Source organism: Heterocephalus glaber, unplaced genomic scaffold (assembly GCF_053883595.1).
Source record: "Heterocephalus glaber isolate CG9 unplaced genomic scaffold, H.glaber_assembly_v1.0 deba00001472, whole genome shotgun sequence".
NCBI lineage: Eukaryota > Metazoa > Chordata > Mammalia > Rodentia > Bathyergidae > Heterocephalus > Heterocephalus glaber.
This window is the reverse complement of record NW_028258315.1, coordinates 35,098,288-35,122,189: the sequence shown is the minus strand read 5'-3', so window position 1 is coordinate 35,122,189 and position 23,902 is coordinate 35,098,288. Positions and strand designations below refer to the sequence as shown.

Here is a 23,902-nt window from a genome sequence, read left to right as displayed (position 1 = left end):
GAATTAAAATGTCTTTAGTTACTTACTACATTTAATAATTGATATAATTCTCTGCTAAAAGACATGATCCCCTCAATGTACCAACAATGCCATATTTTTTTCTCTTTTAATCTTCAGGCTTTGGTGTTTAGCAGATACCAAGTAACAAATGTTTGCTCAACAACTTGGTGACTAAACAACAGCCACATCAATTATTTGTCTGTTCAGCAACTGATTAGAAATGACTCAACTTACATCTTTTCTTCTTTAGTTTACTTTTGCTTATATCCAAATATCTGGAATTTATTATGTCTTCTGCTGCATTTGTCATCTCTATTAGATTTTAAGATGTTTGAAAATATGGATTGTCTTAGAAATATTCAGTCATGATAAAAGGAGCATGAATAGCACATCTGAGATCACCAAAGAGGCCCATGTGACTGGCATAGTGTAGAACATGACCTCAGAAAGCAAACAGAGCCTAAGTCCATGGGCCTTAGAGTCAAGGTGAGAACTCTGTCCTTGACTCTGCTGCAGAAATCAATGAGCACCACCGTCATCTGTCCTTGAGAGACTTCCCTGGACAGATGTGACAGCCAGGGAAGGCATTAGCCAAACAGGTCTCTTGGCTTGCTGTGTTGGGTACTCCTACCATGACAGGACACAGGAAAGGAACTATTCTTCAGAGGAAGCCAGTGCTGCAGAGAACAAGGACACATGGATATCGAATAGCAGTAACAAATATTCTCCTGACCTGGCTTGTTCCCTTCTTCTGCTTCTCACCCAACAGATTGTGCAGCCCTTTCAGGGGCTTAGCGTGGAAGGAAGAGGACAAAGGGTGGAGACACTGGCTTGGTATCATTTTCCTTTCCCGCTATGTCCAGAGTGTGTGTGTCAATATTTCATAACCCTCTTTCCTGGAGCTTCCAGTGAGTCCTCTTTCCCATAGCAGTGACTATCCTTTCCATTCCTTTTTAAAAGCTGCACTTTCCTGACCAGCCCTCTCTGGCCAAAGCCAGAGGCATTTCCATGCCAAAGCCATTGCTTAATGATGTCCTCCTCTCCCCAGCAGCTTCAGCCACTGCCACAGTCAACACAGCTTGATTGCTGTCACCTCATCAAAAACACTTCTGTTACTTAGTGTTGCCAATAGTGCTATCCTTACAGAGACCTGGAAACTAGGAATCACTTTGGGCTTGGATCTTGAACTCTGCATTTTGTGGTCTATGACCTTTAACCCTGACATGGCTTTTAACTTCTGCCTTGTATATTGAACCAGGCTTCTGATTAATATCAGTGATTTCCAGTTTTTATTTAGCTCCAAGTGATTATTTGCTACAACAATTTTTTTGTCCTAGTTTCTATTTCTTTCATCCTAACATAGATTCCTGGGGCTCATGCACTGTTCATGACAATAAGAAGAAGGAGAAGGAGGAGAAGGAGGAAGAAGAAATTATTGCTACTAAAATTACCTTTTAAAAAACTAACCTGATTGCTGTTGATTTAGGGCCAGGTTTATAAATAACCCCTCAATTTTTAGGGGTTTTCTTCAAGGATCCACTGCAAGTACCAAAACCCTATGGATGCTCAATTTCCTTATTTAAAATGGCACAATACTTGCATAGTATATCCTCTTACACACTATGAATCATCTCCAATGTGCTTATAATTCTAGAACAGATGAACATGATGTGTAAATAGTTGTTATACTGTATTATTTAGAGAATAATGATGAAAAGAAAATCTGTACATGTTCAGAACAGATGCAATTTTTAAAAATATTTTTGATCCACAGTTGGTCAAATCCATACATGTGGAATGCATAGATACAGATGGCCAACTGTAGGGGCATCCACATTTTCATTTGCTTAGAGCTTTTTAAATGGAATTTACCATATTCTCCTCTCCCACATATTGTCAATGTGTACATCTTTTCTTCTTTGCAGGGTTAAATTTGTGAACTCCTAGAAGATGGGGACCATGATTCATTTTATTTTTATTTCCTGCATTTCTGTTCAAATCCCAAAAGAATTATTACATTTTAACACATCCAAAATTTACCTAGAGGAATTGCAAATCCTCATACTGGTGATCTGAGATAAGTCCAGTGATATACATTTTATCCCCTCCCCAAACAAGAGAAGATAGGTGGTCCTCAGACTACATATAAAAGTAACCTGGTGAGAAAAAGTACAAAGAAAATGAGATAAGAAAGAAGTCCACTGTCGCATATGAAGTCAGTACAGTATCTCTCAGGAAATCAAGTTATGTGGATTTGACTTGCTTCTTTCTCTTTGCCCCATTTTGCATGTAAGAACAGAGGATAACTGTGGTGGTCCAGGTAAGAGAAGATAATTGGCTAGACCTACCAGGCATTCAGGGATAGAGACAGTACATGAAATCGAGTCATGGGGCTGTAGAGAGAGCCAGTAGGATAGATGAAGAATTCGTGACCTGAAGGCAGCCCATTTCACTTAGGTACCATTGACCAAAATTCAGCTACATGGCCACACTTAGCTGCATGAGATACTGGGAAATGTACCCTCTCCCCCAGCTGTCCATTCATCCAGTAAAAAAGTAAGAAATTTGAGTGAAGATGAATGATCAAGTTTGCAGTAGGAATGTATGCCTCAAATAGTGATCATGGAACAATGGAGACCTTAGTGAGAAATCTCAACTGATTATTTCTGAAGAAGACCATTTCAAATGACAAGGACTAAGAGTGAAAGTGAACACCATCATCAAATGAATTAATCAATACCTTATTTAGTAGATATAGTTAATTTCATGGGCCAAATAAAGTATTTTCAGATTTCTGGTCTGATCAGTTAAGGAACCTGAAAGTTGTCATTCCCACTTCATAGAAGAAGAAAAAAGCTAAACAAATGAAATTTAACAATTATGCTTAGACCATCATAGAACTGAAGTCACAGGGCAAGTCAACAGCCCCAAAATTGGAAAGGCAGGAGGACACAGAGAAGAACAGCTGACTAGAGCAGAAGCCTGCCCTGGAGCATTGAGGTAGGAATACTAAATGTAACTGATGATTGCAGAAAGGCTCAGACTGGAAAGAACAAAACCCACACTAATCTATAAGTCTGTATCCTGTGAAATTAGCCTTTCAAAGTGGAGGATAAATACTTCCTCAGACAAACAAAAAATGAAGGAATATCTTGCCAGTAGACCTGCCTCTCAGAAGAAATATATTTTAAACATTCTTCAGAGAGAAGAGAAATGATAAAGGCCAGAAACTTGGATCTTCATGAGAAGAAGAGTATTTTGGAAGGAAAAAATAAAAAGTAAGTTCAATTTTTATTTTTCTTACCCTGAATTGATATGGCAGATAACAGTTGGTTCAAAATAATAATAGCAACAATGTGATGGAAAGTTACAGTTTACCGATGAGTGAATTGAAAGCCGGCAATGTTGTAAGAGATGGGAAAGAGAAATTGGAAATACTCCATTGTGAGGTATCTGCAATGCCTGTGAAACTGGTGAATTACTATTTGTAAGTGGATTTGAATTTGTGGTAAATATATATTCTAAACTTTAAGGCAACCACTTAAAAATGTGGAGGAGTATAATTGATATGTTTAGAAGAGAAAATGGAATTTCATACTATTCTCAAATCAACCAGAAAAAGTAGAAGAGTGGAAGATGAAAAGAACAAGGGCAGGAAATAGAAAACAATTACAAATACAGTAGATAGTAAGCCAATTCCACCAATAAAGAATATTCCACATAAGTGGAAGACGCTAGACACAGAGGAAAGAACAGTGGGTCAGAAACAGGGGGCCTGGGGTCTAATGGTGCATTTATTCCTTCACCTAATTTTCTACCCCATCCTGCCATTTTTTCTCCTTTCAAATAAAGGGCTTGACCTTTTATTTGACCCCATCATTCATTGTATGTGACTGCAATGTTTTCAAGCACTGTATTCAGGGAAAAATAGAAAACAAAAGGCAACTTGGCAGATTGTACCATTTTTTACTTCTTTAATCTTAACAGACAGACTTCGTGAATTTTGGGGTTTCACCAGCTCCTTTGTGAGTCTTTGCTTCATTTCATTTTTGATGTCTTTCCAACCTAATGTGAGGGCTTTTGTTTTTACTTTCAGTGGAGTTATGGATGGGAGTGAATAAACACCCCTCACCCATTGAGATGTCTTCGGATCATCCTGCTAATTTTCCCAAAACTTGTTTTTCCTTTTCCTTTTAAAGGCTGTGATATGGAGCTCAGAGGTGGCTAGGTCACCAAAAACAGCCGAAGCACTTTCTAAGTTCCCCAGGATATAGGCAGCCCTCCTCAGGCCTGATGAGTCCATCTAACTGGAAGCTCTCATGACATGGGTTTCAATTTGAACAAACCTGCTGCTTGCTGGCCAAGCTGTCTCTGCACATTTTCAGCTACTGCCAAACTCTACTGTCAGGAACAGATAACACCATGACTACTTTCAAGCTATTCTTACAAAATAAAAATCTTTCTTTGATCTTCACATAGATTTTGTGCTCTATGCTTTGCTTTGCTTTCTCTTCAAATTTCTTCCTTTTTGAGTTCCCATATTTTTCACTTTATTTTACACAGTTTAATTCCATGTATCAGTCTTTCTCCTCAGAGGCGGGGTGATTAAAAATTGTTCTAATTCAGAGTATCCATTACTCTTCAGCACACCTTTAGTGTTTTACGTTTACTTCACCTTCATCTACTATCATCCACTACAGAATTGGTGTATCTAATACCCTATGAAGAAATCTTTCAACCCAGAAATGCTAGAAACAATACTGGGTCAAATGTTGCAAGTACCCACTCTTCTAAATAGGCAAAGCTTTATGGGATGGGAGGACTTCCGGTGTACTGGGGCCTCAGCTGAAAGAAATCAGCCACTTGGACAAGAGAGTGACCAAGTTGCAGCTTACAGAAAAGAGAGAAGCAGGTTTTTATTAGTTTCCTAGGGTGAGCTAACCACCAGTAATTTCTGTTGACCAGGTGCACAATTCCAGCGACTTTTTTCTTGGGAAGGACTTGGAGCATCTTGTGGACATGGTCAATTTGTCTTAGAGGCTGTTGAATTTCTCTGTAGCTGCACAAAACATCCCTGCCTTGTAGGTCTGGACCCCATGATAGGGCAAAAGGCCTTCAGGTACTTGGGTTTTCTTGGCTTTCCAAGAAGCACAAGGGTGAGGAAGAAAAGAGGGGAAAGAGAAAGACAACACATACAAGCTCCAATGTACAATAGGCTAAGTGAACACTGAACTATAGTCTTGGAAGGCACTTGGGTTTTTTATGGCTTTCCAAGAAGCACAAGGGTGAGGAAGAAAAGAGGGGAAAGAGAAAGAAAACACATACAAGCTCAACGTGCAATAGGCTAAGTGAACCCTGAACTATAGTCTTGGACTAAACATTTTTAAACCATCAACATGTCTCCATGCAAACCTGAGTAGAATCTGACCCAAGCATTAAGACAGCATAGGGAACAGAAACAATATGAACACAGAGATGTCAAGCCTTTTATCTCATTTTAGTCACCTATCAAGTTTCTATAGGCTCAAAGGAAGAGCCAGCAAAAGTGGCCGGCTGGTCTTATGGAGGTAACACAGGAAACTATAATCATAACCCACATGTCAGAGGTGTTATCTACAGCATAGCTAGTGGGAAAGTAATAATGGATTGCCCAGCTGTGTGACCTTCAAAATTGGTGATTTTTAAGTTGACAAAGAGCATGTGAAGTCAAGGGGCTTATTTAGACTTTTTTCCTTGGTAACCATTTCCCATCTCTTGTAAACATTCTGCTTCTGTGGTTTTATCAAGGGCTCAAAACAGGTCAGTTGAAACATGCCACGATACAAAGGAGAATTGTTTACTGCACCCAGGGGTTTATTCTGTCATCCCAGCCTTCTGTCTCACCACTATCCCACCATGGTGGTCCCTAACTGTCTTATATTTACCTACAAAGCCTAGAAAAAGTTGACTTCTGAGGAGACGTCTCACTTATTCTGCTTCTAAATCCGGGCTCCATACCAATTTAATTTTTCAAAGACAGTTTTGTGCATTAATCTCTCAGAAAGCACTAACTTTTTCTTTCTTTCTCTCTCTTTCCTCCCTCCCTCCCTCTCTCTCTCTCTCTCTCTTTCTTTCTTTCTTTCTGTACCAGGGATCCAACTCAGTACCTTGCACTTGCAAGGCAGGTGCAGTGCCACTGAGCTAAACCCCTGGCCCTGAAGAGCTCATCATCTACTTTTTTTGCGGGGGTGGGGGGGGTGGGGTGGTACTGGGGATTGAACTCAGGACCTTGTGCTTGCAATGCAAGCACAGTGCCACTGAGCTAAATCCCTGCCCTCATTTTTCTGTAACGCTAATATCTTCCATATGCAAAGAATGCCAACAAAATAAAAAAATAAAAATATCAACTTCGGTACAAAAATGGGCAAAATAAAAGAATAAGAAATTCAAATGAGCATCTAAAAATATGCATTATCCAGAGGAGTCATAAAATTGCCAATTAAACAATGAGATTCTTTCTCCTCCTTTTCAACTTACAAAGATTAAACAGCATGAACAAGCTGCACATTTTGTGGGGGAGTAGCTCAGGGAAACAGGTACTTTTGAGATGGGTTAGGTCTTAATTAGTGCAACTTTCCCAACGCATAGTGAGCAAAGATGCATCAGTGATTCCATTTGCTGCATAACTTATAACCCAGTCATTTGACTACTAGGAATGTTTCTTGTGTAAGTAATTATGAGTGCGCACCAAGGTATATTTACAAGGACACTCATCACATCCTTATTTATTTATTTATTTATATTGGTAACAGGGATCAAACTCTGGTCTTTGGGTTTGCAAGACAGGTGGCAGAACCACTAAGCTAAATCCCTGGCTCTTCATTCTTGTTTATAATGGCAAAATGTTCAGAAGAAATGCCAATGTCTTTCAGTAAGTAATTGCTTTACAGAATTATGGTTCACATAGCACTGGCCCACTCTACAAACTTTGCAGTACATTTAGTGACCCAGAATGGTGGTTTTCACACAGAAAGGAAAAAGCTACCTTACAAAGCATCACCTGTGCATTATAATGCTGCTTTATAAACACACACACACACACACACACACACACCATCGAGCAGTGTTTATTTCTTGGTGGTGGGGATATGGCAAGCTTTTATTTTCTACTTTGAGTGTATCTATATTTTCCATATTAATAAATCAACAAACATGTATGAACTACTTTTGTAAGCAGAAAAATTGAGTACAAATTCTTTCAAGGAAAAGGGAGAGATGTCCTAGTCAATGATCGATGTTAGAAATCTAGAGAGTCTCAACTGAGGAGGAGAAGAGGAAGATTAGAAGCTAGGAGAAGGACCAAAGATTGCTCCAGACTCAATGGAAGGAGCAATATTTACTCTCTCACTGTAAAAAATATTTATGAATAATGGGAGGATTTTAGATTTCAGATTTTAGGCTAACATTTTAATTTGGAGTTTACTCCCCTTACAAGAATGACAGGATACAAAGAAGCAAAGCACAGATCACATCTCAGACTACAAAATAGCCCCAAAAATGTAAATATCAGGGTCTTAAAAATGTCACTCTCTTTTCTCAGTATGTGTCTACCTTGTGGTTCCATTCTATCATTTTACTTGTTTTTGTCCCACATAAGAGTACCTGTAAAGTTTTCTGTTCACCCTTCTCTTGCTCCAACCACACTTCCAGCCTCAGAGGGAATTTCCTGTCAGCTACAGTGATTCAGAAGGTCTGGGACACAATACATTACCTATATCTTACAGCCCCCTGGAGGGAGCAGTCCAGTTGGAACCTGCTGAGCTTAGTCTAAACAAAATGATAAGTTAAAGATTTTCTGAATTAGACTCTCCTCCTGGGGCCTCTTGGATGTAGGTGTAACCTTGGGCCAGAGACAGTAGCTCAATAAGTACTCTGGTAACATAACTATGTGGTTTGTAGTCTGTGGTGCAAATCCAGCTCCACACTGCCATTACATTTAGCTCCAGGGGCTGGGGCAAGTATAATTTGATTTAATCTGTCAGGGTTCATGGGGTCATTAACAGTTTGGGAGCAGAAAGGCAGTCTGAGTCAGCTCCCAGAGCAGCTGCCCAAAGAAGGTGCCAGTGGGATGGGTAGACCAGAAACCTGGCCTGGAGCCTCCTCGTGCACACAGAACCCTGTGTTTGTCCCCTCTTGCCCAGGGCTGTTTGGCAAGCAGTGGTATATATAAAGTATACAAAGTGGGAGACATATGTTCCAGGGACGAGGGTCGGGAGGGAGAGCATTCTCAGCAAGCCAAGAACATTCTGTCAGGTGAGATCAAGAGAGAGAAATTGAGGCCCAAGCTTCCAAATAGCCCCACACACTTTCCAGCTTGCCAAAAGATTGTATTTTTTAGAAAATTAACAGTGCAGCTTCAAGCTCTTCCAGTTAGCAAGGTAGTATTTGCTTTGTTTATTTCCTGATAAGACTTAAAGCAAAAAGAATATTAAGCTCATCAGATTTTGAAGTCAGGCAGCCTGGAAAAGCTCTATTAAATCTGTGGAATTAGAAAACATAAACTATGTGTCCCAGGCAACAGGTAAAGACACATGTTGCTTGGGCAGTAAAATATTTTATTGAAAAGGCAATGACCTGAGTGAAAGCTCTTAGTTAATCTTAGGAGGGAAAACATCATTAGAGAAGTCCAGTTTCAGAGGTTTAGCAATTATTGACATTGTTTGGTCAGCATCTAAACCACAGAAAAAGGAGCATTTCAGGAAACAAAGGAGTGCTCTGCATACTTTTAATCCCAAGACAGAGTGAGGACAAGGACTAATCTGAAAGTTTATTTAAGGACCTGCCCAATCTTCCACCCCATAGTTTGCCTGGTGCCTGCAATGTCGGCTCATCACTGTCTGGAGTCTTGGTGGGGATGCAGGGACACAGGCAGGGGGAGTAGACTGCCCTGAGGAGTGAGGGTCCAGAGCCCTAAGTTCACAAGACAGGGTGTTACCCCTGTCATAGCTGGAACCCAGCCCAAGGTAAAGAGGGAGAGAAGCAGGTTTTACTTTTTGTTGGGAGTAGTATAAAAATCACACCATGAGAGCAACCTGTGGGATGGGAGAGCTTGTTGGAAAAATTGGGGTAAGACATACCTGCCTAAGGCAGAGTTGAACCAATGTGTATTGAGTGAATATGTCTTTGCCCCTTGAAAAGCTCAGCTACAGGCTCATGGCCATTCTCACCAGGATCACCTTTGCCCTGTGTGGCATTGTGTACTCAATTCTGGACTCTCTTGTGCCATGTTGTGTCCTCCAACTTACCTTGCCCAATCATGACCACAATCTCAGCCTCTCATTCCCACCTGAAGGCTCCCTTCTCTGATCATCTAGTCTGAGTCTCAATGCTCTCAACCCCATGGCCGTATTGTATTTTCCATAGCACATGTCACTACCTAAAAATGGTCATTTTTAGGTATTTCTTTTCTAGTTGTTGTTTATAACCCTACTTTCCCCTGTTCCCAGGTAAGCTGCATGAAACAGGAACTCTTCTGCCTGGTTTACAAGGCTTTAGCAAACTCCACAAAAGGCCAGGCATTCAAGCTTTGAGGTTCTAGTTGCCTCTGCCTTTGTAGCTCAAAGTGCCCACAGATGGTGTAAACAAGTGAACTCTTTCCTACACTTGATCTTAGCCAAAAGGCTAAGGCCTTTAAGCGATAAGTGAACTCTTTCCTACACTCAGGTAGTTCCTCCTGGCAATCAAATACAATACTGTCTTGAATATCTGATTGTACTATTAGTTTAACATTGTGTAAAGTTCTTGTCTGCTTTCTGAGTTAACACCATTATACCTGGGGTTGATTATACTAGTTCTTCCTGTGGTCCTTCTGTTTTATGTTGCTGTTTTTCTTCACTTAGAGGTCCTTGGACCTGTGTTCAGATTCATAAATGAAGAACAGGGCCTCTGACCTTTTGTAGCCACTGTGAGATTCCTGAGCAGTTGTGCGGCTCTGTTGTATTTTCTTCCTTTATCTGTTTTGAGAGTGGTTTTCCAATGAGCTCACAGATCAACTACAGGGAAAGATGAAACTATAAATAGATTAAAAGATACCAAAGATAACATTAGGGCCTAGTATACTCAAGACAAAAATGTTTCTGGATCATGAATGTCATAGGGTTCAATTCTGCATTCTTTCTCTCTTGGCTAATTACCTGTCTCTAGTAGGAACTAGGAGAAACAATTATGGCTAGCAAGTATACATACAAAGAAAAAAAGGAGTTTTACTTTACGCCACAATTTACAATGCCTACAGTAGTTGCAAAGTCCTCTGTGGACTCATTTTTCCCCTGGATAGGGGGGGCTGTCTGGATGGCTGAGGGGAGGTAGAGGATGATCCATGACTGAGCTAAGTTCATAGTCTTTGCACTAAAACCCTATTTAGGCAAACACCAAGTATTTCCTTCAAGCAGTTTCCACTGACAGCACAAATATAAACACATTTGCCGCACATGAATATCTGAAATGCTACAGTTTATCATTAGGTTATAATTAAATGAAGTTTCCCCATCAGGAGGTGAAACCTAGGGTACCTGCCACAAAAATCCAAAGTAGCATTATCTTTAGCAGCTGGTGAGTCACTATCCCTCAGGAATAAATACGGCTCAAAGCAGAAGATTGTGCGTGATAGCTTCCTATGGAGCTGTTCTCAATGCAGTTGAGTGCAATCTGTTACAAACGGAAGGACCTCAATTATGATCTGAGGCCCTTTCAGGGCATTCACTGCAGTCATTTCTGTCTCTGAAGGCAGAGATATTTCAGAGACACCTGCTCAGACACTCTGCTCAGTGTCCTTAAATTACAAAGGAGGCCTATCCCAAGGCTAATCCCTGTATGGTATTCGGAATAATGTTGCTAATGGTATTTCCATTCCCAGCTGACTCACTAAGTACAACTGAGGACTAATTCTGTGTCTTTTAAAAATATCTTTGTATGCATAATTCAAGCCAAGTATCTACCACACAGTGACAATAAATTCCAACTGTTGAATTCAATGACAATGATATCCTTTTTGGGTGAATAAATGTTGACTGACCAGTAATGCAAAAAGAGATGGAAGAAGGAAAGGAAGAAAGGAAGAAAGAAAGAAACAAAGAAAGATCTGTCAAGTTCACAATCAAGGCAAAAAGCCAAGGCAGAATCAGAGGGTAGGTTAATAAGACCAGTAAGACAGGATCCTGCTCCTCCTGGTTCACTACTGGCCTCGGTAAAATACTCTGCATATGTCACTAGGAGTCTGGATCGTAAAGACAGAGCTATGAGATTCAGGGAAGAAGAGGAGGGGCAGAGGGAAAGAATTCCCTTTGCCTTTTCTCAGGGCAAGCTGGACCTGGACCAGTGTTCTGCATCTCTTGGGATTCTTGTCTCTGAGACGTGTCTAGGTTTTCATGTGTGATCCCTAAAGTTTAGCTCTACTTCTTTCTTGATGACCATCCTGCTTTCCTAGCAGTTACTCTCTTACAGGTGCAACTGGACCTGCCTAGCTGGCCACCTTTACAATGGCTGGTAGTGCAACCAGCTGAGGGGGAAAACTTCAGGCAGTATAAAGGGTGGAGGGAGTGCAGGACAAGGAAGAATTTGCAGGTGTTTTACTTGAGGCCAGAAATGCCCTTGACGTACCATGTTTATTTACCACAGTGACAAGATCTGAGGGGTTGAAAGCACCACTCTTTAATTTGGGCTAATGAGCTCAGGGCTGTCTATGAATTACTATAACAGGAAAGAGTGTCTTGTTTGGTCCACTAGTGGGTCAGTAGGACCCCCTTGGAGGTAATGCTAATTTCTAACAAAGAGATATTTTTGTAAATAGAGGCCCTGCTGTCATAAATCAAGTCATGCTCCGCTATTATGATTAGAGGTAAATGTCCCTTCTTCATCCTCAGTGAACTCATTGACCTCTTCAGAGCAGAGATCTCAACTCTACTTTTGTGTTCTCTATGACAATGTTTTTCTTTTCAGCACTATGAATGTGTTTTAGAAGGTGTATCATGCAGTAATGGAACAGATTGCTATTACTATTAAATTTTGCCATAATGAAAGAGATTGAATTATTTAGACTTATAAAAGTCAACAAAATAAGACTACATGTTCATGTACAATATGTTAAACAAGAAATTATGTAATCATATTTATCAAAGCACGTATGGCAGGTTTTATTCAGGGCTTTCATGATTGGTACAGTATAGAGACCACTACCATAGCTACAGAGACCACTGCAGTCAGCTACTGCAGTGGGGGAGAGAGATTGGGCCCAACTCCAAATCAGCATGGACAAGTGGAGATTTATACCCATGAAGCAGGTTGGAGATCAGTGGATGGAAAATTACTAGCAGCAGGAGTAAGGGGGCTTCTAGCTAAACTGACCTAACAGGATTCTTTTTTTTTTTCCTAACAGGATTCTTGCTGGAGATGGGTCAATTTGCTGAGACACCACAATCATTTCAGATCATGAATGACTCTAAGTCATAGGAGGATGGTGGTGGATGAAGAGCCTGATTAGATGTGGAGGATGATCAGATATCCAAGCTACGGGGTTCTGGCTAAACTGACTTAAGATTCTTTGCCAAAACTGGATTTTATAAGGAAGTACAGAGGTGGGCCTAGTAGAAGATAAAGGATCCTGATTAAAGTTTGGCCAAGGAGAGGATCTTTGTTGTTGCTTATATATTCAGTTATTCCAAATTAATGTTCTATGTGTTACAATGCACAGTAAATTTTAACTCCAAATTCTGCTGAGTGCTACAAGCATCAAGTGGCAAAGATTCTCAGCCACACAGGTGAATAGAGTTCCAAGTCAGTGTCAGGAAAGTGTGTTGGCTCAGAAACTTTTGCCACCACCCTGGAGCCTGCTCACTGGCACCATGAATCCAAGAGGCCATGCAAGTCACTTTAGTTGCTTTGATAACAAACAAATGCCAATATTTCCCATAGTAGATATTTGGTGAAGAGGATCTCAAGGCAGCTTTAAAGAATTATGTCTTAAAATCAAAATCAAGAACATATTTTAATGTAGTAAATATCATCTGTCACTTTTGATGATTCAGAGTTTGAAGAGTTTTTTCTCTTTATTACAGATTCAAAAAGGAGTCTAGTGAATATTAATGAACTTAATCCACGCATATCTCAGGATTCTACTTTGAGTCCTTTTTCACTTTCTCTTTATAATCTCCTAAGCAGATATGTCATTTTTAATGGTTCCAATACCATGAATATATCGAAGATGGGAACATTTGTACATTCAGTCCTGACATGCCCTTTGAGGCACTTGGGTGTCATGTGGTTATTTCAAACCAGACATTTCCAAAGGTGGAAGTCTTGATTCCCTTTCTCCCCCCAGGTGCATCTCTTTCTACCTTCTCTACCTGCACCCCCTTAATTTCCTCACCTGTGGCCTGTAATTCTCCATCTTAGCCACTATTTATCCCCTCTACAAGGCAATGACAAGTGTTGGCTCCCTGGATCTATACATGGTAAGAAATGCATCTCAGGCAGAGACATTAGCATGCACATAAGCCCTCTGACAGGAAAAGAAGGCCTGCAGTGTGTGACAGTGAAGAGAATGAAGGATATGGGGTTAGATCCCACAGTTGCGGGTACAAGTTTGCTTTCTATGAAATTCAGAGGACGTCACAGAACTAACCTTTCCTCTTTGGGATGACCCAGCCTGGACCAAGTTACCAAAAGTCAGTACAGAGTATAAAATCCTTGCTCCCTTAAAATAAAAATCTAGGGCTGGGGATTTAGCTCAGTGGTTCTGCTGCCTGCCTTGAAAGTGGAAGGACCTGAGTTCGATCCCCAGTACCAAAAAAAAAAAAAAAAAAAATCTAAATACAACAAATAATAAATGAACATGGAAAATGGATGAAAAGATTCCTGGGATTTTTCAATATTAAGTAAAAAAGAACAATTAATATAGCTGATCACCTTGTTCAGTTATCACTGACAGGGTGTCTTACGTCAACTTTGTTACAGGCCCTTAAAGACACAGATTAAGTAAGGCCATGGTCCAAGTTCCCAGGCAGAAGTTTGTGCTATGGTCTGTTCCACAAAAGGGACTTTGGGCTCATCTGTGACATCACAACTATGATCATTTTTCCAGAGAAAATGCCCATTGGTTCCCTCAGATTTTTGGAAGAAGCCTGACCTCATCAGTATGTTGAGATCCACAAAAACATATTCAACTTTTATCTCATAACATATAAAAACATTTTATCTCACGTCTAAGCATGATTCACTTGTGTTAAAGAGTCTGCCCTTCAGATTCACAATCACTGAAACTATAACTCAAGGGACCAAAGTATTTGCAGGAGGAATCTGCTCCTCTCTAAGGAGCAAAAACCTTGAAGGGACAGCACAGAGACCAAATCTGTGGCATTCATTAGGTTTTGGAATCATTGGATAGCTTAGACCCTCAGTTTCTGTCATCCCATATGATGATCTGCCAAATGGACTCAATTTGTGTATTTTATTTGAAGGTTAGAGAATAAATTAGAGAATAGATAATTGAGGGTTATTCCAAACATCAGGCAATAGAATAGAGATATGTTTTGAAGTTAAAAAAATATAGGGAGCTTTTATTATTTTTTAACAGAAGAAGTGATAGGAAATACAAGTGATTCTTTATCACCACTTAGTATTAAGAACAGTAGAATACTTTACAGCAATCCACCTGGAACAAAATGAGGAAGACTCCATTTCAAACTCTTGCAAAATAATAATAATAATAATAATAATAATAAACTCTGAAAATTATTTAAGCCATGTACTTGCTGTTGGATTTCTAAATGATTTTGTAAGTAAAAACATTCCTGAACTTTCTTGAGCGTGGAAAGAATAGTGGCCACTTAGTATATCTTTCCAGAACTACATGATTCCAGAAAAGAATCTTACAATAAGAAATGGTCTTACTTTAGGACCTTCTTCATCAAATGTTCTATTTTTATTTCTCTCTCTGCCTTGTAAAAACATTTACCACATGTCAAGTATCTTTCTTAAAAACTGACTTCCTTTTGCAAAACTAAATGTTCAAGTTTCTTATTTCCCAAGATAGCACGAGAAGAGGGTGTTCCTTTTGCCTAAATAAAGAGCCAAAAGGTAATATTTTGAGCAAAGGAGGAAAGTCAAACCTAAGCTACAATGCACCATTAGTCCTCATGTCTTTCCTTACTTATCACAGTCTTCTCACTCTGGTCACATCTTGTATATTGCTGTCAAGATGATCAATCAACCGATAATACTCATTCACAGCAGTCTAATACAATCCCTTCCTGAAATGTCCCCCTCTTCCCTCAATCTTCCCATACTTTGTCATCCAGAATAAAATATTCTTCAGCTTCCTACAATGAGCCTTCTGCTCTTATTGATCACATCTCCCGGCACCCACCGAACACAACTGTTAGATGCATGTACATTTGTGTCCACCTGTGTTGGGAGGAGAACATATGTGCTCAACTCCTTCTCCTTCTGTTGTCAGAATCCTCTGCCTGCCCCCTCATCATGACCATACTTTGCCCTAAGATTTGCTTCGCCACAACTCCTCCAAATCTTTCTAAATTTATTCCAGAACAATTATTCATTCCTTTAGTCTTATCTGTACATTCATTCAAAACTTAGAAAATATATGAACACTTTATAAAATTCAAAATATTATAGGTTGAGACAAATATGAAAGAAATTGTCTATGCTACTTAGGGAATAAGATCCAGTAACAAATTTTAGATAACTAAAATTCAAAGAGATAAACCAAGGGCCATATTGACGATACAGCAACTAATAGGGACAAAATGACTTTTATTCTGTCAAACCTTATGTTGCCTCAGTTTTTACACATGTTGGAGCCACAGAGTCATGTTGGACCATAAGGGAAATGAGGAAGAGGAAGGCAGATTTTCAGAAAAGGTATTGGCTCAGGTGATAGGGTTGGTCTCTTGGGGGTTATCCACAGATGAAGGTGTAGTGTGGTAGAATTGAATTAAATAGATGCTCACTTCCAGGAAGAAAGCAGCAAAAATATGTCACAGCAGCACAAGTACACAATGGATGACTCAAAACTTCAGGAGGCAGCAGCATAGTTCTAGGAACAGAAGACAAGGAGAAAGACCAGAGGTGAAGGAGGGAATGGGAAAAAGTGTCTCAACTTTGGCCATCCAGGCCAGGTTTCTGGGCAAGACTGATTTCATTGGGAAGCTAAGACTGAAGCTTAGTCCTGTAGCTGAGCCCAAACACACAGGGTAAAAGGAAACTGCAGCCCAGTAGGACCCACATACCCAGGTATCCATCTAGCCATCCTAAAGATGCCAGACTAGACCTAGAGACACAATAAAACATTTTTATGCAAACATTTTCATTTACATTATTTTTAATATAAAAAGAATGGGTCCCATAAGGTTAAATAAAGCTATTAAAAATAATGTAAAATAAAAATACTTGAATCTGAATGATAAAATTTCCAGTCACAGAGGTTTCCCTTGCACTATGTTACTAAAAATTTAGACGATTACCCTTAATTCTATAATATCTTCTGGAAAATATAAGAAGTGGGAATGATACTCAGTTCATTTCATGAAGCTAGGATTACCCTGACATCAAGTCTTGACAAAGTCAATGCAAAAAAAGAAATCAACATCCCTCATGAATAAAGGTGCAAAATGCATATCAAAATGGCACATGGAATTTAGCATACATAAAAAATTATATATCATAATTAAATTTACTCTAGGAATAGAAGGCTAGCTCAATATTCAAATATCAATTATGTGACAGACTAAAAAAGAAAAATCAAATGATCGTATGAATTGGAGCAGAAAAAGTATTACCAAAATCAACAACCATTGATGATAAAGAAACTCTCAGAAAAATAGAAATAAAGAGGAACTTCCTGAATTTAATGAAGAAAAGCTACAAAACACCTACAGCTAACAGTGCACTTCACGATGAAAGACTGAATGTTTTCTCCCTAGGATCAAGAACAAAGCAAGAATGTCTGCTATCATTATTCTATTCAACACAGTGTCAGAATTCCTAGCCAAGGCAATAAGGTAGGAAAATAAAATAAAAAGTATGAGGGGAGGAGGAAGGGACTCCATTTGCAAAAACTTGTCTACACAGAAAAATCCCAAGGAATCCACTAAAACTTACTAGAATAAGTGAGTTCAGCAGGATCACAGAATACATGCTAAACCTTCAACAATTAATATGATTTCTATGTACTAGTAATGAATATATAAACACCAAAATTACTAATATAACATCATTCACAATCACTTGAAAAATGAAATAGATGTAGATCTAGCAAAACATACACAGGATCGATATTCTGAAAGCTATAAAATTGCAATCAGAGAAATCAAAGCAGATCTAAGTAAATGGAGAGATTTAGGGTATTCATGGATTAGAAGACTCACCATATTAAAGATGTCAATATTTCCAATATTGGAAATATTCCAAATATTCCATCTGATATACAGATTTAGTACAATTCTTATCAAAATGTCAGCAAGAAATCTTGTAAATACAGAGATTGTTCTAAACATCCATATATAAAGACAAAGGAACTAGAGTAGCTGCAGCATTTTTATAAAAGAAGAATAAAATAATGGAATTAATCTTCCTGATATCAAGATAGATTGCAGACTTAAATGTAAAATGCAAACCTATAAATGTTTTAGCAAAATTAAACAGAAAAATATTTTCAGGGCCTAGAGCTAACCATAGATTTCACACCATCATCATAATACACAAAAGGAAAAATTGGTAAATTTGACTTCATCAAAAATAAGAACTTGGAGCTGGGGATTTAGCTCAGTGGTTCTAGCGCCTGCCTCGCAAGCGTAATGTCCTGAGTTCAATCCTTGGTACCAAAAAAGAAAAAAAGAACTTTACGGTGCAGAGTATGTAAGATAAAATGACAGGCTATAAACTGAGAGAAAATATCCACAAACTATATATCCTACAAGGCTAGCATCTCAAATATAAAGAATTCTCAGAATTCAATGGTGAAAAAAAGGCTGTATAATTCAAAAATGGGCAAAAGATATGAAGAAACATTTCAACATAAAAGATATACAGTTTGCAAATGAGGACATAAAAAGATGTTCAACTTAATGATATTCCACATCATGAGTCATTGGGGGAATGCAAATTAAAATCACAATGAGATAGCACTGCATACCTATCAGAATGATTAAAATAACACTGACATCTCAGCAGTGAGGGTAGAGATAAACAAGATCACTCACAAATCTCCAGTGGGACCACAAAATGATACATCCACTCTGGAAAACAGTGTGGCAATTTTAAAAACAAATTTAATATACAACCAACACACACCCACTCCTGGGGACTCCTGAGCATTTATCCCAGGGAAATGAAGACTTGCATTCACACAAACAGCTGTACATAAAAGTTCACAGCATTTTATTGACAATAGCTTCAAACTGGGAACTCCCAATTGTACTTCAATAAAGTGAATGATTAACCAAACAAAAGTAAATCCATATTATACAATACTAATTTGCAATAAAAAGAGGAAAACCCCAAACTATTGATATACAAGATATGGTTGAAAATACGGTGAATGTTTAAATTTTAAAAATTTCTTACAGTAAAAGATACATTGCCTCTTCAAGTCTTTACAAAGTGCAATAAAAAATATAGTGAATGCTGCTGCCAGGTTCCATCCAACAGAAAGGTAAGCTCAGAAAAGCATTATGGTGTGTCCTTTTTCACTGGATCTTGAGCTGTGCAACTTCTGGCTCTTCCCCAAAGTCAAAATGACCATGAAAGCCTAACATTTTAAATCAGTTAAGGACTGATACAACAAAAGACACTGATGAAAGAGGACTTCTAGATCTACTCAAGAAAGTGACAAAAACATTGGCATGAGTGTGTTCAAAGAGAAGGAGAATATTTTGAGGAGGATTAATGGCAAATATGTCTTTCACTGTAGTAATTTTTTAAAAAAAGATTTAAACATTCACTGCATTTTTAAAAATCACACCTTGTACATACCACAGTGTGAATTAATTTCCAGAGAATAATGCTGGATGAATGAAGCCAATGCCAAAAGGTTAGATGCCCTAAAAGATTCCATTTATAGTACATTCTTGAAATGACTAAATTATAGAAATGGAGACTACAAGTGGTTGCCAGAATTGAGGAGATGTGGGTGGGAAGGTGACAGCAGAAGAAACCCTGTGGGGCATTTGGTGTCTTAACCACAGCAGTGTCAGTATCCTGGTATGATGTATTCTAGTGTGCAAGATGCTAACACTCGCAGAATCTGGGTGAAGGGCATGCAGAATATCTGTATTATTCCTTATAAATGCATGTGAATTATAAGTATCTCAAAATGAAAAATTTAATTAAAAGATTAAGGCGGTAAGCCTTCACTTTTGGAGACATGAGTGCACACAGTATATTCCAGGAGTGAAAAGCTGTGGATGTACTGTGTGCTAGGTGACCCCAGCTCGAGAGCACAAAGATCTAGGTCTCAAAGTGTTGTTACTTCCTGTGCAGCCCAGACTGCCCTGCTCACGTCCCATCTGTAATCTCACTGCCAGCAAATTCACCATTTCATGCTTTAAGCCACTTTTGCTTGCTTTATTAATTTTTAAAAAGCATAATTGACTCCATGATTTCAAGAGCTTTTTTTTTGAAGCAGAAGAAGATGCCACTATTCATCAGCCAAGTAAGGAAATCTTGAGACTTCTTAACTCTGACCTTCCAGGGACAGAGAGCGTTTCGTACTGCACCATGTGCCCTCACCAGGTGGGTTACAGTTTGATACCCTCCTTTAGATGTGTGTCACTCATTGCCCACTCTGCTGCTGGAAAAGCAGGGAATTTTGCTCTTTGTATCTCTAGTCCAACTGCGCCATATTTTTCCCAGCCCAAGAGAAGCAGAACAAAACTTTTGTTCATTGGTTGGTAGGAATTGGCAAGGCATATTATTTTTGATGATGAAACACGGAGTCCTGCTTCCTTTTCAGTTCAAAGTAGGTTTGCTTCTGAAGCTCAGTAGTTAGAAGTGTTTCGGAGTCAATGTTATAGTAGTTCTCATTTCCAGTTGTCATGGATGTAAGTAAGCCTCACTGAATGTTTTCCCCAAAAAGAAGGTTTTTTGAGTTTTTAAAAGATCTAATGTATCTGCTCTGTTTAGGTTTCTAACTGAATTCTTTGCTTCAACAAATGAGAAATAAGTTCCAAAGAGGTCAAGTTTCCCAAAACGGTCAGAAATGGGATCCCCAGGCCCTAGATACTGTATTTATATTGTTTGTTTTTTGGTACCAGGGATCAAACTCAGGACCTTGAGCTTGTGAGGCAGGTGCTGGAACCACTGAGCTAAATCCCCGACCCTGTATTCATATTGTTTTACATCATGTCACCACAATGAACTGGAAGACACACTTTAAAGACAATGCTATTTCCCTAACCTTATGATTCTTTAATCACTGGAGATGTATCTTATAACTGCCTTGAAAGTTATCAGAAAAGTAATTTGTTTACCTTCTGTGATAGCTGATTTTAGCTATCAACTTGACTAGATTAAGGAGTACTAGGAATCTGAGGAAACATTTTGGGTGTATCTAGGAGGGCACTTCTAGAGGAAGTTAACAGGTGAGTTTGGGTGGATTTGGTGGGAAAGATCTATCAATGGTGGGCAACATCCAATCAGATAGGGGAACCAAAGTAAACAAATACAAAAGGTGAACTGACCTCCCCCTCTCCCCATCCCAAGGGCTGGGACACACTTGTCTCCTGCTATGTACATCAGAATTCCAGGCTCTCTTACCTTAGGACTTCAGGGCTCACATCAGATACTAGCAGCCTTATCTCTGAGCTCTTAGGCTTTTGGACCCAAACTGAGAAGCATTCCAGGGTGTCCAGTTTGTAGTCAACTTCTCACAGAACCATAATAGTGTGAATCAATTTCCCAGGAAATCTCCTCTCACGTATTTGTGTACCTATCTGTTACAGTTTACATCTAAAATGTCCCCTGACAGTCTCACAGGTTCAGAGGTGGGGCATTGGAAAGTGAATGGATCATTGGGGCTATAGATACATTCATCAGTGGATTAGTCAATTGATAAGCTTATACCTGAACACGTTAGGTGCAGGAGCCTGGTCTGAGGGGGTGGCTCATTGGGAGCATGACCCAGAAGGATGTATTCTTGTCCCTGGCTCCTCCTCTCCCTCTCTGCTTCCTGGTCACCTGAGCAGCCAGATGACCATGGACTAAAATCTCTAAAACTGTGAGCCAAAATAAACTTCTCCTTTAAATTTCAAGTGTTGGGTATTTTGTCCTAACAATGGGAAAGTGACATAATATCCTGTTGATTTTGTCTTCTGGAGAAATCTGACTAATACAACATTTACAATACTTCCCACAAATGTATATTTACTTCTAAAAATATTATTCTGTAATTTAACTTAAAACTCTTTATATTTTTATGTCTCAAAACATGCGTAATTAAGAGCTGATATAAAATGCAATCCATAGAATTTGTTATCATAAGAAAGGATGTAAAGACCTCTCTAGAAATCTTCAGAAATAATGTCAAAATTTTAAAAATCATTTCTATTTTTACTAGTTGTTTTTCAGTATTCTATGATGGGGTGTTGACAGAGAACAGATGAATTTGGAGAAGTACCAGGAAGCAAATAACATTTATAAAGAGACTTTTTCCATTCTTCCACAAGTGAGTTTTCCTGGTCAGAAGTTAATCTCCATTCAAGATGATAGTAGGGTCCCAAGAAAAGGGATTTAGCTCAGTGGCACCGCACCTGCCATGCCATCACAAGATCCTGATAGCGGGGGTGGGGGGGTGGATCCTCTTAAAAGAGGCCTAAGGTCATTGAGGGCATGCTCTCCAAGCGGATTGCAGGATTGGGTCTCTCTCTCTCCCTCCCCTCATCTTTGCCATAAGGTGGATTTGTTACATGACTCACTCCCAGAACCATGATGCACTGCCTCCACACAGGCTCAAAGCAACAAGGTCAGGTGGTCATGGACTGAAGCGTCTCATACTGTAAGTCAACATAAACCCTTTCTCTTTGTAAGTTATCTCAGGTATTTGTTACAGTAATAGAGAGCTAACACAGGGGATTCGGATGTCAACACATGAATTTTAAAGGAAAATATACATTCAGACCATCACAGAAAGTAATGCTAAAATGTCTTAAAATTATGTTTAAAGGCTAACATTATAAAATATGAATTATAAACAAGTTGTAATATATGCTAACTTTTTTGTTTGTTTGTTTTTTGTGGTACTGGGGATCAAACTTAGGACCTTGAGCTTGCCAGGCAGGTGCAGTACCACTGAGCTACATCCCTGGCCAAGCTAGCTTGTATTTTAAATGAATGAAAAATTTGAAACTTTTAAAATCCATAAACATAAGAATCAATAAATATTTGTTGAATTCCAAATTTATTAAATACTATCAGCAATTTACTGGCCTCTAATTTTACATACAACTTGAATTATAATGTGCCCCTAAAGGTTCAAAGTGTCAGATAATCAACCTTCAAATTTCTTATGGACTGAATTTAATTAGAAATTTAGGAAAAGCAGTAGGAACAGAAACTGGAATCTGGGGCAAAGAATTTCAAGAAGAGCAAGTCCAAGCCAAGAGTCAGCTGTAGCCAGCAAGGCAAAGTAAGTCTAAAAGCAGGGCAGGCCCATACCTAAATAAGAGTAAATAGCACACATGTGTAATCCCAGTATACAGGAGGCTGAGGCAGGAGGATCACCATGAGTTTAAGGATCACATGGGTTATATAAAGAATTAAATCCAGCCTGAACTACATAGCAAGACCCTGTCTCAAAACAAACAAACAAACAAACAGCAAACATAAAAGCTAAATAAGAGTGACGTCAAAGAGTAAGCATCCAAAACAAGGATTAAAATCAGAATGAAGGGCCAGCGATTTAGCTCAGTGGTTTCACCGCCTGCTGCGCAAGCGAAAGGACCTGAGTTCGATCTCTGGTACCAAAAAAAAAAAAATTAGAATGAATGGCAAGAAAGGAAATATATTTACGTCACTAACATCTATTGACTGATGGGCACTTGTACATTGAACTGTTTTTTCACGTCTCACAGCAGCACAGCAGAGTGGGTGTTGTTTTTCTATGCAGATAAAGAAACAGATTCTTGGGGGAATGAGCTGCAAGGGAAGAGCAAGCATGAGGGTTGAGATTCAAACCCAAATCTACTGGCTGTAAGATCCATGGCCCTCTACACACCTTTTCTAAGGCTCATAACCTCAGGCTGATGACATTGAGCAAAGACTTCTAAGTACTCCCTGTAATAAAAACCATATGAATTCAATGTCTCTTTGATTTATTGCTCTCTAGTTCACATCTGTTATACATCAGTAACACCATTTTGGGGATCTTGGTATTTACAAGTTCTTTTCTGAGACCTCAAAGGCAGGCACATCTATTTTTCCATCCTCAACCCTTTTGTTCCTCTCTCCCATTTAGTCAGGGTGTCCCCCTTTAACAGGAATGCCAATCAATCCCTTATTAGTACCTAGCACAATCCACTTCCCTCAGGGATGTACGACACATGTTTTATGGAGCTTACACAGATGCCAACAAGGAAGCTATGAAAAAATGTAATTATTATTCAAATGGTGTTTCATTCTGAAGAATCTCATGCATCAACACGGAACAAGCCATCACCTTCACTGTCCACTTTCTTCTTTTTAATGTTGATTTTAGTTAAACCAATAGCCTCTTATATATATATATTTTTTTTTTTTTTTTAAAGATCCAACAGGAATCTTACCCATTCAGAATGAAGGCCAAAAACTGATCCCTGATTCACCTTTGCATTCACTGTGTGTTCAAAATGTTTGCTGTCTTGGGAAAAAGCACAAA

At 39.0% G+C, this 23,902-nt stretch overlaps 1 long non-coding RNA gene across 3 annotated transcripts in view; it reads right to left on the bottom strand.

Annotated features, from left to right (window-relative positions):
* Positions 1 to 3,950: 3,950 nt before the first annotated feature.
* The window catches only part of LOC110351145 (uncharacterized), a 28,954-nt gene continuing 9,002 nt past the window's right edge, over positions 3,951 to 23,902 (bottom strand). For 2 of the 3 annotated variants that reach the window (XR_015439458.1, XR_015439460.1), the window contains one exon: positions 3,951 to 23,884. This is a non-coding gene — a long non-coding RNA (uncharacterized LOC110351145). The remainder of the gene's footprint in view (positions 23,885 to 23,902) is intronic. The other variant, XR_002398240.2, reaches the window with a different exon arrangement.